This window comes from Calonectris borealis, chromosome W (assembly GCF_964195595.1).
Source record: "Calonectris borealis chromosome W, bCalBor7.hap1.2, whole genome shotgun sequence".
Lineage (NCBI taxonomy): Eukaryota > Metazoa > Chordata > Aves > Procellariiformes > Procellariidae > Calonectris > Calonectris borealis.
In genome coordinates this window covers 46347849-46363555 of record NC_134351.1, presented here as the reverse complement: position 1 = coordinate 46363555, position 15707 = coordinate 46347849, and the positions used below count along the sequence as shown (strand labels likewise).

Sequence of the window (15707 nt, the reverse complement as noted above, 5' to 3'; positions counted from 1 at the left end):
GCAGTCAGCGGTCGGTGAGCAGTTGCATTGTGCATTGCCTGCTTTGTATATTCTGCTATTGTTGTTGTTATCATTGTTATTATTACTGTCCTACTTTGTTTTATTTCCATTATTAAACTGTTTTTATCTCAACCGGGGAGTTTTCCTACTTGTGCCCTTCCGATTCTCTCCCCCATCCCACCGGAGGTGGGGGGGTGAGCGAGCGGCTGCGTGGGGTTTATTTGCTGGCTGGGGTTAAACTACGACAGTCCTTTTTTGGCGCCCAACGTGGGGCACGAAGGATTGAGATAACAACAGATTAACTAGTGCGTATTAAGGAATTTATATATTAATTTATCTGATTTGCACCATGCTCTTGTTTTTACTGTACATGTTAAAGATTGGAGTTGGGTTTTGTAGTCTGCTGTGCTCTGCAGTGATTAATGATGTTTTGCCTGGGAGATTTGTTACTAAAATGCTGGCATTGGGGGTTATTTGGTATTTGGGATTTGTAATGAAGCCGTTACTGTATTTCAGGTACCACCTCATGGAGACCATTAGCAATTATACCTCTTCCTCTGAGAGATTTTTTATGGAGGAAATAGAGAATGGCACCCTCACTACCTTCCTCTATGATGTCGTCTCCTTTGTTAAAATAACTTGTCAGTACTACTATGATCCATAAAAATAGACCTCCTGAGCTATCAATATTTTGGTGGGAAGTCTAGAGACCCAGGGAGACCTCAGCCTTTTAGTCTTCAGGCTAAAATCAGACTCTAGAAGACTAGGCCAGTTCTAAAAAGAAACTACATAGGTTTCTGATGGAAAGGACGAGAGGAAATGGCCTCAAGTTGCACCAAGGGAGGTTTAGGCTGGACATTAGGAAAAATTTCTTTACTGAAAGAGTGGTCAAACATTGGAACAGACTGCCCAGGGAAGTGGTTGAGTCACCATCCCTGGAAGTATTAAAAGACGTGTAGATGTGGCGCTTAGGGACGTGGTTTAGTGGGCATGGTGGTGTTGGGTTGACAGTTGGACTCGATGATCTTAGAGGTCTTTTCCAACCTTAATGATTCTATGATTCTACATGTTTCTGTGTCACAAAAACTGTTCACTCTCTCTCCCCTCCCCCAATATTCAAGCACAAAGGATGGCATCAGAATCTTTATTCTGAATAATTAGGAGAAAAAGCACTGACTCTAAAGCTATGCGACTGATAAGGATGTAAACCTGAGGGTCCAGGATGTTGGAGGGCAGCAGGTGGAACTATGTAAACTGATGAGGGAATGTGCAGGTGAAGGGGGAGGAACAAAGGAGGAATAGACAGAAAGGGGTATAAAAGGGGCCGGTTCGTATGTAAAATAGGGCCGGTCAGTACGCTTGTTTGACTGAGCCCTGCGCCTGATCACTGCAGTCTGTCCTGTCTCCTTATTAAATCTTTTCTTAACTATCTCTCTGCGTAATCTCATTCTCTATCCTGTGTATATGTGTGGTGCAAGGACTAAGTGCCAGCTACTGGTGAGACTTGTGCATGTGTGAGTGAAATTTGGGGCCAGCAACTGGAGTCAGACCAGGAGTGTAGGTGCCCCGCGGCCTGTTGTGTCGGCTACTGGAGCGAGTGAGGTCTCAGTGCCAGCTACTGGAGTGGGTGGGGGTCTTGTCCGCCAGCCACTGGGGCGGGAACAGTGTCTGTCTGGAAAACCAGCTACTGGGAAGGACTGGTGTGAGTGAGGAGAGTGAGGGGCTCGGCACCAGCAGCTGGAGCATGACCACTGGTCACAGCCCATATGTCTGGTGCCAGCTGTTGGGCAGAGGGCCAAGCGTATCTTCCCCAAACCTGGTGTGTGTGGGGGTGTGCACGCATAATTTACTAGCAAACTTCAAGCTGGACTATCCGGTGAGTAGGAGGCCTTGGGCCCAGGCAGGGATATCAAGTGGTTGGAGTGTCCGTGCTGGTATCCAGGGGGACTTGCGAATGTGGCGTGCCTGTGAGACAAGCATGTGAGTGTGTGCATGTTTGCTAGCGAGCATCAAGATAGACTAGCTGGCAAAGTAGGCAACTCATGCAGCAGGTAAGACTGGGATTCGGGCAGTGGTATTGGACAGAACAATACAAAATGTGAAGTGCATCATGAAAAGCAAGTTGGGAGCTTTTGGGGAAAGCATGATTAACCATACGAGATAATGACTTCTTTGCTTTGCTACTTTTATGCAAGTAATACAACATGAAGCTTTAGACCCTAAATGCATATTTGCATGAAATTCAACCTTTGTTTACTGTAAAAGTTTTCAAAGGGTAATTATTTGTTAGAATTTTCATTTTGATTGTTCTTATTATTTTGGCTTAAATTAAATACTCTGAATGTACAATAATGTGTATACAGGGAAACTACTTGATGATTGGTTTTCAGTTTAATTCCTATTACTACATGCAAGTGGAATTCTAAATATAAAATTTGTTTGAGTGTTGTCCGAAAAGTGGATTCGTGCCCAGCGTGCAAGTAACCAATTCCACACGCTCAGGAGAGATATTGTTTTATTCAGGCCTGGGTGCTCGGTGGACTTGCCACAAATCAAGCACACCTGGTCTAGTCACCTTTCTGTTTATATCCATGCTTCTCATACATATTTTAAATTTCTCTTTTACATATTCATTACATTTCCGAGAAGTAATTATAATATTACATCATCCTAGACACATGCGCACTAAAGCCTTTAGGGTCTCCTGGAGGGTCTCGGGTGGTCTCTGGTGGTCGGCAGGGTAGTGAACTCTTCACGAACCTGTTCCTTTCTTTCCTTATAAGGTCGAGGTTTGTCTCCGAGCCACGTCTGGACCACGTTTGTTTATGGTTCTCTTTTCCAAGGTTACTCTTCACTAGAGTCTAACAATGCTTCCAGGATACACGATTTAGACTAGTTACAATTCTACACACCTGCAAACACAACACCTGCCAGTTACCTAACTTCTAAGCAACAAGTCTTCATTGTTTAGAATTACAGAAGCGAACAGTAGAATTACAAAAGCAAGCAGTATGGAATAGTAGATACTGTACCTACTGCATCATGAGTAGTAAGACTAGAGAAGTCAGCCTTGATCCAGCCATAGAGTATGTTTTATATTCCAGCTAAAAAACACATATTGATTTTATAAAGCATCTGCTGTTGGACTATTTGAGAGCTTAATTTGGCATGACTTTTGTAAATTTTGACAGATTTATTATCAGATTTTCTTCACTGATTCCATGGGTTTTAACCTCTAGATCCCAACAATTCTCTTTCTGAGAATAAAAGAATGTGCTTTCATAAAATAATTAAACATGCTGAAGACTTTTTTAACTAGTAAGAATATTAATTGAATAGGGTTCACCAAAATGTGATAACATGAAATATCTTGTTTTGCATGTTAATGCTTTGTAATTGCACAGAGCTCTTTACATTAATTAAGCAGATGTCTGAAGGCCTTAGGCAAATTTTTCTTTGCCTTCAGAAAGAGATTTGCACCAGGCAAAAGCTTTGTAAAAAATTCAGGACTGTTGCTTTAATCTACAGCTGACTCACATGAAATAAAAATATTACTACCACTTTGTAGATGGAGCAATGGAAATAGAGGTGACTATGCCTGCTCTCTGGAAAACTCTGTACTTCACCCCAGCTGTAGAGCGTTAAGCTTTTGGGAAACAAAATGCAAGGTAATTTAGTTTTCCAAAGTCATGTCAACGTACCTTCCAATTATTTCTTCCACACCAAAGATCAAACTGCCTGAAAGTCTGATGATTAGCTCCCACTGCACAGCTCTGCACACAATGCCTTTGCTCAAGCAGTCAGGCAGAGAAAAATGCATTTGCTAAGATTCAGTCAAAAGTCATTATCTGGTATTCCACTTTGCTTTGTCAAATGACATTTTAAAACATATTTGCTAGAAACAGTAAGTTTCCCAAAACCCAGAAGCACTGGTCATTCCATTATGTCAGGTACACTGAAATACACCATGAATTGCCATGTAGTATTTTCAAGCTGAACTTTCTTTTCACTGTTTTTTAAACCACACTAGAGATACAAAACTGCAATAGAAGTTTACAAACTATGAGCTAAAGCAAGAACATTTCTCAGCATCATTTTTCTTGGGGTTGTTCAGCCTGGAGAAGAGAAGGCTCCAGGGAGACCTTATTGCAGCCTTTCAGTACTTAAAGGGGGCTTATAAGAAAGATGGGGACAGACTTTTTAGCAGGGCCTGTTGCAATAGGACAAGGGAGAATGGTTTTAAACTAAAAGAGGGTAGATTCAGACTAGATATAAGGAAGAAATTTTTTACAATGAGGGTGGTGAAACACTGGAACAGGTTGCCCAGAGAGGTGGTAGATGCCCCATCCCTGGAAACATTCAAGGTCAGGTTGGATGGGGCTCTGAGCAACCTGATCTAGTTGAAGATGTCCCTGCTCATTGCAGGGGGGGTTGGACTAGATGAAAGGTCCCTTCCAACCCAACTATTCTCTGATTCTATGATTCTTAATGACATTTTTTGATGAGTACATGTAAAATCAACAAGCATTTTTCTTTGTACTTACCATGTGATTCTTACACCACTTCACTGGACACAGGGAGTAATATATTGGGAGTTTTTATTGCTTGAGTAGAAAGTGCTCATTACCTATTTATGTTTACACATAGGAAAAAAAAGTTTTTTCAAGTGGCATACATCACACTGGTTTAGTGGTTGATTTCCTCAAGATGGTCTTCTGGGCTTTTGGTGCAGTTTGTGGAGGCACAGTTGCAGGTCTTAGAGGAGGAAAGCTATTACTGGGACTTATCACCAACCATTCATTTTCTAGAGGAAATGAAGGCAGGGGAGGTGGCATAGGAGGGGCACTGGTATGGGACCTTTCCTGCCACACTGGCAGGCTCACTGTGCAAGTGCACCTCCCTGTTTTTAATGTTATACCGAATGTCACAGTCTGGGCAATAGCCATGGTACTGCACTTTTTCCACTAAATCATACCCATTCCCTTGTTCCTGGCTGAGGACACCATTCTTTGTCAGGTCTATGCATCAGAGGCTGAATTGCAACTTTGTCCAAATTACTGTTTGGTATACAGGATATATCCCCATTTGAGATGCAGTTTGACCCTCCTGGCAAGCCCCTGTTTCGAAGCAGGGTCCCATTAGTCTTAACGGGGATGTTCGAAGCAGGTGGCCTCAGAGGCTTATCGTACTTGACCAGCGTCAGTTGTGGCAGGAGTGGATTTGGTTTCTGAAGCATGGTGAGGATTGCAGAGGGATGTGCGGGGGGCTTGATGGTGCACCGCTCCTCACCTTAACTTTCTCCAAACTGGAAGCTGTTGTGCTGCTGTAGCTACTGTTGAGCATGTCCATTTTGGAACTGTCCATCATCTCATCTTCCAGCTGCAGGTCGGACGTCAGCGTGTTAATCTGGTCAACCACCTGCACAACAGCCAGAACAAAAGCAGCAAGTAAAGCTTGCCACAGTGAAGGCAAGGGAAACAAATTTCTTCCTAGAAATAAATATTCAATTTTTTTCACCACTGTTTCTTTTTCCTTTTTGCCAACTTAATGATAATAATAATAATAGTAATAATAATAATAACAAAAACAAGAACAACAAGAACAACAATAATAATAAATGGGATGGCTAGTTTGCTAGTTCAGCATCTGAATATAAAAGAAATATAACTTGAAACACTCTGGAATTAAATTCTATTTCTTTCCCTCTAGGGTTTACTTAGCAACATCATTGTATGCAAACTGTAATCCTTCAATAATATGTTTTGCCTTCCAGTGGAGGAGGAGACTGAATTATTTAACTTTAACTTATACATGACAGTTTCTGAATCCAAATGTAATATAGAGTATCTTTTAGCTTTGACCTTTTACATAATCTAGATTTAAATATATATCTCTGTATTGGTGATATTATACACCTACGATCATAAGTTTGATACACTCCTTTCTGACTCTTTTCTACATAAATAATTTAGGTAATGAGAAGCAACAACCCCCTTGTATGAGACTGCATTGTCTCATCTTATGAATATTTTCCTTTAGATTTGTGATCCTCTGAAGCAAACCTGAAAAAGCATTTGTTGCAAGAAAAGAGGAAAGTAGCTTGTTTTCCAAAGTTACAACCATTTGTTAACTCATGCATTTTATTACAAGATGTCCTCTACCTCCCATATTTCTGTTTTGTTAATTTCTAAAATGTTTGATCTCTTTTAGTCTCCCAGATTCCTTTTTCTGCTCACTTTTATGTAGGGCATGCAACTGATGGTGCCTTTACTAGCTAGGCAAACTTTGTCATACAACAGTTAAAAGCCCTTCCTGAAAACTGTATTCCACTCAGTTGAATGACTGTAGTCTTAATCTATGAATAATTAGAACAAACACAGCACAGGAAATAACTACACATTTTAAAACGGATCTTTCTCTATCCCTTATTTCCTCACAGAATATACATAAGGAAAGCCCAGTGGCAGAAATGTTACTAGCTAACGTAGTTGTACAAATAAAAAGCTCATGCAATTGCTTGGATTCCCTATGGGAGATCTGTGACATTCTGGAGGGAGAGCTGGAGGCTAGATGGGGTATCCTAGCATATCCCAAATGAAACTAGATGCCTCTGATTGGGCAACTGAATCAAGCCTTCTTACCCCTTTGAGATTTTCATTTTTACTTCCTGATTTAATTAATTTGGTCCCAATATTGTTGATTTCAAAGTAAATCTAGAGTGTATAAGCTATATGTTAACAACTGCAAAAAGGTGAAAATCATTGCTAAAAGCAGCAACTCTTTAACCGTTCGGTTAAACCAGTAACTCACTTATGTGCCCATTGGTAAACAGTAAATAATAAAAATACTATAAAATGAAAGAGCTGTTTAGCTTCTACTGTGTATACTGTAGTTGAGAGTTTTGTATTTTAAAATTCACATGCAACAATTCACTTCACTTTATAGAGGTCAATACCTTCCTTCTCCTAAAACCAGCAAATATGCAGGAAACCATAATACAGAAAGAGAGCTTCCAAAAACCCTTGAGAAAAATGACTATGCTTTTTCTCTCCAAGACCAAAACCACTACAAATTATTCACAATTAAAAGCCCAATACCATGTTTTGTTTCAGTTTCTATTTCAGCATTTTGATTTTTTCCCAATAAAGAATAAGGAATAAATCATACCTTTAGAAGACAGACACTTATTCCCCAAAATAATCAGCACTCAAAATGTTAGCCCACAGGAGAAAAGGCACAGTTGAACTCTCTGGAAACAGTCGGATCTCAAATTTCTCCTCCAGGGTACAGCATACAACTAATTTTGGAAATTCCAAAATAAAGACAGATAAACCATGCCTGTTCTAGGACAATACAAGAATCATAGCAAGAAAGCTTACAACAGAAAGAATTCACATTATCACCTTATTTTACAAACAACCTTAAGCAGAGAGAACTTCTCAAAATGGAATAGTAAATCTAAAGGGAAAAGGAAATGTTAATATTAGGGTCTACCTGCATATGGCTGAATATATTACTACATCTTCTCCTGGAATCCAATAGGTAAAGTTTTTATAAACTATCAATAATAGCTACAGAATGGATTGATACAGTATAAATCAAAGAAACTCCCTGGCAAATAGTGAAATAAAAAAAGAGACATTAGACAGTTGAAGGCAAGAGAGAAAGTTTGGTGGGTTGACCTTGTGTCGCAGTTTAACCCCAGCCAGCAAATAAGCACCACACAGCCGCTCACTCACTCCTCCTCAGTGGGATGGGGGAGACAATCAGAAGGGTAAAAGTGAGAAAACTCATGGGTTGAGTTAAAAGACAGTTTAACAGGGAAAGCAAAAGCTGCGTGCGCAAGCAAAGCAAAATAAAGAATTCATTCACTACTTCCCATCGGCAGGCAGGTGTTCAGCCATCCCCAGGAAAGCAGGGCTTCATCATGTGTAACGGTTACTTGGGAAGACAAACGCCATCACTCCGAACGTCCCCCCTTCCTTCTTCTTCCCCCAGCCTTATATACTGAGCATGACGTCATATGGTATGGAATATCCCTTTGGTCAGTTGGGGTCAGCTGTCCCGGCTGTGTCCCCTCCCAACTTCTTGTGCACCCCCAGCCTACTCGCTGGTGGGTAGTGTGAGAAGCAGAAAAGGCCTTGACTCTGTGTAAGCACTGCTCAGCAGTAACTAAAACATCCCTGTGTTATCAAATCAAACACTGTTTTCAGCACAAATCCAAAACATAGCCCCATACTAGCTACTATGAAGAAAATTAACTCTATCCCAGCCAAAACCAGCACACCTTGGCTGGACACCAGGTGCCCACCAAGCCGCTCTGTCATTCCCTCCTCAGCTGGACAAGGGGAGAAAAATACGACGAAAGATTCATGGGTCGAGATAGGGACAGGGAGAGATCACTCACCAATTACCGTCACGAGCAAACCAGACTCGACTCAGGGAAATTAATTTAAGTTATTGCCAATCAAATCAGAGTAGGATAATGAGAAATAAAACCAAATCTTAAAAACACCTTCCCCCCACCCCTCCCTTCTTCCCGGGCTCAACTTCACTCCCGAGTTCTCTACCTCCTCCCCCCGAGCGGCGCAGGTCGATGGAGAATGGGGGTTGCGGTCAGTCCATTACATGTTGTCTCTGCCGCTCCTTTCTCCTCACACTCTTTCCCTGCTCCAGCGTGGGGACCCTGCCATGGGAGACAGTCCTTCACGAACTTCTTCAACGTGAGTCCTTCCCATGGGCTGCAGTTCTTCAAGAACTGCTCCAGCATGGGTGCCTTCCATGGGGTGCAGTCCTTCAGGAATGGACTGCTCCAGCGTGGGTCCCCCACGGGGTCACAGCCTCCTTTGGGCACCTCCACCTGCTCTGGCATGGGGTCCTCCATGGGCTGCAGAGTGCATATCTGCTCCACTGTGGACCTCCATGGGCTGCAGGGGGACAGCCTGCCTCACCATGGTCTTCACCACGGTCTGCAGGGGAATCTCTGCTCTGGCGCCTGGAGCACCTCCTCCCCCTCCTTCTTCACTGTCCTTGGTGTCTGCAGAGTTATTTCTCTCACATAGTCTCACTCGTCTCTCCCGGCTGCTGTTGTGCAGCAGTTTTTCCCCCTTCTTAAATATGTTATTACAGAGGCGCTACCACTGTCGCTGATTGGCTCAGCTTTGGCCAGTGGCGGGTCCATCTTGGAGCTTGCTGGCATTGGCTCTATCAGACATGGGGGAAGCTTCTGGCATCTTCTCACAGAAGCCACCCCTACAGCCCCCCTGCTACCAAAACCTTGCCATGCAAACCCAAGCCGTAAAGATGCTCAACTCTGAAGCATTTGGTACCTTGTAGATGTGAAAGCAGATTAGCCTATATCACAGTATTAGATAATGCTAAGAGTCGGTATTTGGTTGCTTCAGAATACTTGATAAGAGCTAAATTAAAATGCCAAGAGCAAAAATTGGTATGTTTCTTTTGAAATAGGATTTGCCTAATTTTAATTTGCCTCTATTATCTACCACTATACCCCCTCAGAGTTTCTATAATCATAAAATGACCATAGAAACCAACAGCACACTTGTGAGGAAAGAGACAAAAACAGCCTGCTGATGTATTTATGGCACAATTAGCCATGGATAGAGCTCATGGAGTTTATCTTAATAAACTACTAAATCTTCCTAAGCTTAATAAAATTAATTCAGCATTTCCAATAGCAACTTCCCAACAAAGATGAAAATAAAATATCAAAGTGTATTTTAATGTTATTCAACACGTACAAAATTCTCATAAATTTATTTCTGGGGTTTTGGGGGTATTTTTTTGTGGAGCCACTCCCAAATGATGACTTCTTTGATTTAGGCCTCATGTATCAAACAAAGAATGGTTCCTGTTCTACAGTGTACAGAATAAATCTACTACATGCAATGTAATTCTACAGAAACAAAATCAGGTATTTATTATTTTGAGAGTGCTACATTAAAGGTTATATTCCACTGTTGCTCTGAGGATATGTGGTGGATTGACCTTGGCTGGCTGCCAGACCCCCACCCAGCTGGTCTCTCACTCCCCCTCCTGAACAGAACTGGGAGAGAAAATAAGATGAAAAAGCTTGTGGGTGGAGATAAAGACAGGGAGATAGCTTACCAATTATTGTCACGGGCAAACCAGACTTGACTTGGGGAAGATTAATTTCATTTATTGCCAATTAAAAATAGAGTAGGATAGTGAGAAATAAAGCAAAACTAAAAACACCTTCCCCCCACCCCCACCCCTTCTTCCCACGTTCTACTTCACTCCTTTGTTCCTAACTCTTCTACCTCCTTCCCCTGCCCTGGATGGCGGAGGGGGGATGAGGATTGGGGTGTTGCAGCAGTTCATAACAGCTCGTGTCTGCCACTCCTTCTTCTTCACACTTTCCTCTGTTCCTTCACAAACTGCTCTGACATGGGTCCTTCCCATGAACTACTCCAGCATGGGTCCCCCACAGGCCACAGGTCCTGCCAGAAAACCTGCACGTGCATGGGCTCCTCTCCACTGGACACAGTTCCTGGCAGGAGCCTGCTCCTGCATAGGCTCTCCATGGGCTGCAGCTTCCTTCAGGGCATATCCATCTGCTCCAACGTGGGATCTTCCACAGGCTGCAGTGTGGATATCTGCTCCAAAATGGTCCTCCATGGGCTGCAGGGGGACAACCTGCTTCACCATGGTTCTACAGGTATGTTGGCCAGAAAAGAAAGATTAAAGAAAATGTACCCCCCCCAATAAATAAGTCAGGAGAGCTGGTGACAACCGACATGGAGAAGGCTGAGGTACTCAACAATTTCTTTGCCTCAGTTTTCAATGGTGATATCTCTTCCCACATCTCTCAAGGCCCTGAACCTCAAGGCAGGGACTGGGGGTATGAAGTCCCTCCTATCATTGGAGAAGATCAGGTTCGAGACCACCTGAGGAACCTGAACATACACAAGTCCATGGGATGCAACGAGATGTATCCCAGGGTCCTGAGGGAATTGGCTGATATAGTTGCTAAGCTGCTCTCCGTCATATTTGAGAAGTCATGGCAGTCAGGTGAAGTCCCCAGTGACTGGAGAAAGGGAAACATCACAGCTATTTTTTAAAAGGGTAAAAAGGAGGACCCTGGGAATTACCAACCAGTCAGCTTCACCTCTGTGCCCAGTAAGATCATGGAACAGATCCTCCTGGAAGATATGTCAAGGCATATGGATGACAGGGAGGTGGTTAGAGATAGCCAACATGGCTAATCTGGTAGCCTTCCATCATGGAGTGACTGCATTGATGGACAAGGGAAGAGCAGCTGATGTCATCTATGTTGAATTTTGTAAGGCCTTTGGCACAGTCCCACACAACATGCTTGTCGCTAAATTGGAGAGAGATGGATTTGATGGACGGACTGTCAGATGAAAAAGGAATTGGCTGGATGACCACGTCCAAAGAGTTACAGTCAATGTCTCAATGTCCAAATGGAGATCAATATCAACTGGTGTCCCTCAGGGGTCCGTATTGGGACCAGTACTGTTCAATATCTTTATTAATGACATAGTGGGATTGAGTGTACCCTCAGCAAGTTGTAATATGCATATATTTGCTTTACTGTTGTTATATATATACACTTGCTTAGTGGTAATTTTGTAGTGACTTGTGTGTGTGTGTGTGTGTGTGTGTACTTGTTGGAGTTCAACAAGGCCAAATGCAAAGTCATGCACCTGGGTTGGGGCAATCCCCGATATCAATACAGACTGGGACTGAGAGCAGCCCTGCAGAGAAGGACTTGGGGATACTGGTGGATGAAAAATTAGATATGAGGTCGATGAAAAACTGGATATGAGCCAGCAATGTGCACTTGCAGCCCAGAAAGCCAACCGTATCCTGGGCTGCATCAAAAGAAGCATTGCCAACAAGTCGAGGGAGGTGATTCTCCCCCTCTACTCTGCTCTCGTGAGACCTGACCTGGAGTACTGCATCCAGCTGTGGGGTCGCAGAAGACAAGACAGACATGGACCTGTTAGCGTGGGTGCAGGCAAGGGCCACAAAAATGATCAGAGGGCTGGAACACCTCTCCTATGAGGAAAGGCTGAGAGAGTTGGGGTTGTTCAGCCTGGGGAAGAGAAGGCTCCGGGGACACCTTATTGCAGCCTTTCAATACTTAAAGGGGGCTTATAAGAAAGATGGGAACAGACTTTTTAATAGGGCCTGTAGCGTTAGGACAAGGGGGAATGGTTTTAAATTAAAAGAGGGTAGATTCAGACTAGATATAAGGAAGAAATTTTTTACGATGAGGGTGGTGTGACACTGGAACAGGTTGCCCAGAGAGGTGGTAGATGCCCCATCCCTGGAAACATTCAAGGTCAGGTTGGATGGGGCTCTGAGCAACCTGATCTAGTTGAAGATGCCCCTGCTCCTTGCAGGGGGGTTGGACTAGATGACCTTTAAAGGTCCCTTCCAACCCAAACCATTCTATGATTCTATGTTTCTCCATGGGCTGAAGGGGAATCTCTGCTCTCGTGCCTGCAGCATCTCCTCCCCTTCCTTCTTCTCTGACCTTGGTGTCTGCAGGGGTGTTTCTCTCACATTTTTGTCTCGCTCCTCTCTCTCACAGCTGCTGTGCATTTTTTTTTTTAACCCTTTCTTAAATACTTTTTCTCAGAGGTTCTACCAGTGTCACTGATTGGCTCAGCTTTGGCCTATGGTGGGTCCATCTTGGAGATGGCTGGAACTGGCTCTGTCCAACATGGGGGCAAGGCTACCAAAACCTTGCCATGTAAACCCAATAGAGGATATAACTGTAATTACACATCACACATATTTCATAAAATGGCAGATACTGATGATGACACAGTTTGGGTCCATTCAAACTGTCCTTCTGACAGTGCAAAAATTTTTCTCAAGAATAGCAGGAAAGTCTGGCCTGAAGAACTCTCCTTGAATTTAAATTACTATAGAGTCTCTTGCCCTCCAGCAAGTATGTAGTACATATTGGAAATTTTCTGTCACCTGTGCATTTGTAAAACATAAAACCAACACAAAATGGCTCTGACAGGACAACACAGTTTATCTGTCCAGATTCATTACCACAAGTTCTCATTCTGTTTACTGTTATTTTCTTTTGTTTTTTTTTTTTTCCCTAGAAGGAAAAATTCAAACAGGATAAAAAAGTAACAGAGATTAAGTGACTAATACAGTAAAACTGTCGCAGTTTAAAAAAATGCAAGTTGAAAAACAAAGTCTGCTTTTCACAACATATTTCCTATGGGAGTTAGAGATAGAATATTTAAAAACAAAAAAGCAGTTCTAGTAGTGCAGAATCTGTCTTTTTTTTCAGTTTTGCAATAAACCAGGACCTGTTTCACATGAACAAGTACAGGGGAAACATCCCTTTATACCCTAAGGAAATCCTAAGCCATAAACTGGATTTGAGCTCAGCACCTCCAGTTTATTGATTGATAATTATTCTGCATTTCCTTGTCCTTTTAAATTTTTATGTAGACACTCAAGCTCTCCTGTAATGCTCAGACTAGAAGGAAGATCAACAATAGCAGCACTGGTAAAACGGGTGCATAAGAATTTGTAACCACCATCTAGAACTTGTAATCAATTGATTAGAATTAATTCTCATCTCTACCTAAACTCAAACAGCAAGGGTACATTTAAAATCCAACACTAGCTAGCACCAATTAGCAAACACAGAAAACTCTAAATGAACAAAAGTAGAATTAGGTAAAAGGATTTATAATTATTTGCAGTAGATATGGAAAAACATGTTAATTATGAACATTCCCTTTAATAAATAGTTAGGTGCCCAAATGCGCCTAAATCTGTTAAGCCAGAGGGGTACACTAACTCATCTTGCAAGCCACTTCTTGTTGAATATCTGATCAAAAGAACAGCTCCAAGGAAAAATTAGTGTTGCATGACTATAAGATCATTGCTAGAGCAAATGAATGACAGTGCTCTTGAGTTCTTGTTTGTCAATGCACTTTAATATTTTTAAATAAAATAGCATAGCATAGCATAGCATAGAATAGTTCAGGTGGAAGGGACCAACAACGATCATCTAGTCCAACTGCCTGACCACTTCAGGGCTGACCAAAAGTTAAAGCATGTTATTAAGGGCATTGTCCAAAAGCCTCTCAAACACTGACAGGCATGGGGCATTGACCACCTCTCTAGGAAGCCTGTTCCAGTGTTTGACCACCCTCTTGGTAAAGAAATGCTTCCTAATGTCAAGTCTGATCCTCCCCTGGCGCACCTTTGAACCATTCTCACACATCTTGACCCACGAGCCTTTAGTCGTATTTTCTCTCCCTGTCCAGTTGAGGAGGGGGAGTGACAGAGCGGCTTGGTGGGCACCTAGTGGCCAGCCAAGGTCAACCCACCACATCTGTGTTGGAGGCTGAGGTGAGCTTAACAGGGGACAAGTGGCAAAAGCACCCTATTGTGACTGGCCCAGGGGCCCCGTGTATCCTTGGCATAGGCTACCTCAGGAGAGGGTACTTCAAGGGATTTTCCCCCCAAAACTGGAATTGTGAAATAATTTATTTTCTACAGTGGGAAAATCTCTATCCCTTAATAATTCAAAAGTTGACCTGAACTTTCACAGTAGTTATTTTGGGCAAAGACAAACAATAAAATATTCAGGTCCAACATACAATTTATAGTTAATTTACAAGTATGAGAAAGAGTTGAGCTTGTAAATTAATTTCCACTGTGAGTGCAGTTTTTGTTAATGACAATTACTATTATGGACTTTGTCATTTACAGGAAACATTATCTTGTACTTCTTAATATAGAACCCAATACTTAAACACTAAAAACATGCAAGGCTTCTCTAATGAAGTCTGACAGAAACTGTATTCGCCCTTTTTTTCTTATCTCAAAAGATAAGCAAACCATGAAGCTGCTTATCAGAGATTCATATTTAGAAAGACATGTAAAACTGTTATAATTATTTGCTAAAACCAACGCCTTTATAATACATTGCACTTTGACCTTTTTATTGAAATTGCTAGTTAAACTTTTAAGTGATACATATTTATTGATTAAAATTCAACAGTAGCATAAAGAATATTCCAAGTTTTCCACCCTCAGTTCATTGCTAACAGAGCAAGTAACACGCTACCAAATTTTATTCCCAAGGCAGCTACAGCCTATGAATATTGACTAATTTATGAACCATGACATCACTTGCTGATACAAATAATGCTGCCCACCAATATACTCGTTTAAGTAGATTTGCTTTTTTAAAAAGATACATATTCTAATCAAAAGAAGGCAAGAAATTGCTCACTAACCTCTGTTTCAGCTGCTTGTGATTGCAGGAGCTGTCGTATACAAAGAATGTCCTTCTCTATTTGTTGAATCCTCATCACCCTTACCTGAAATGAGTATATTTTCATGTTTGATTTTTTTTTTTAAAAATCCTTATACTTACTGTACAGGATGACAATGAGAAGAGTTCATTGCAAATATAGTTGACTGCAAAACAGAACTACTTCGTTCATGTGGTAATTCCACAAATGTTCTTGACAATAAAAAAACAGGCATGATTGCAAACATTCAAAATATAATGGGTAGTTGGGTTTTTTAATAAAACTGACACGAATTTGGATATAATATTAGATTGTCACACAGTACAAGCCCAGGTATAGAAAAACATTTCAGTAAACTTGCACAATTTTCCTATTTCTGAAACCGACATTCTATGC

The 15707-nt window shown here is 41.8% G+C and overlaps 1 long non-coding RNA gene and 1 pseudogene across 1 annotated transcript in view; one reads left to right on the top strand and one right to left on the bottom strand.

Moving 5' to 3' along the window:
• LOC142074740 (uncharacterized) overlaps nt 1-15707 on the top strand; it is a 63368-nt gene that overhangs the window by 16578 nt on the left and 31083 nt on the right. The gene's annotated exons all lie outside the window — the stretch shown is intronic.
• Nucleotides 4677-5412, bottom strand: LOC142075092 (protein Largen-like; annotated as a pseudogene).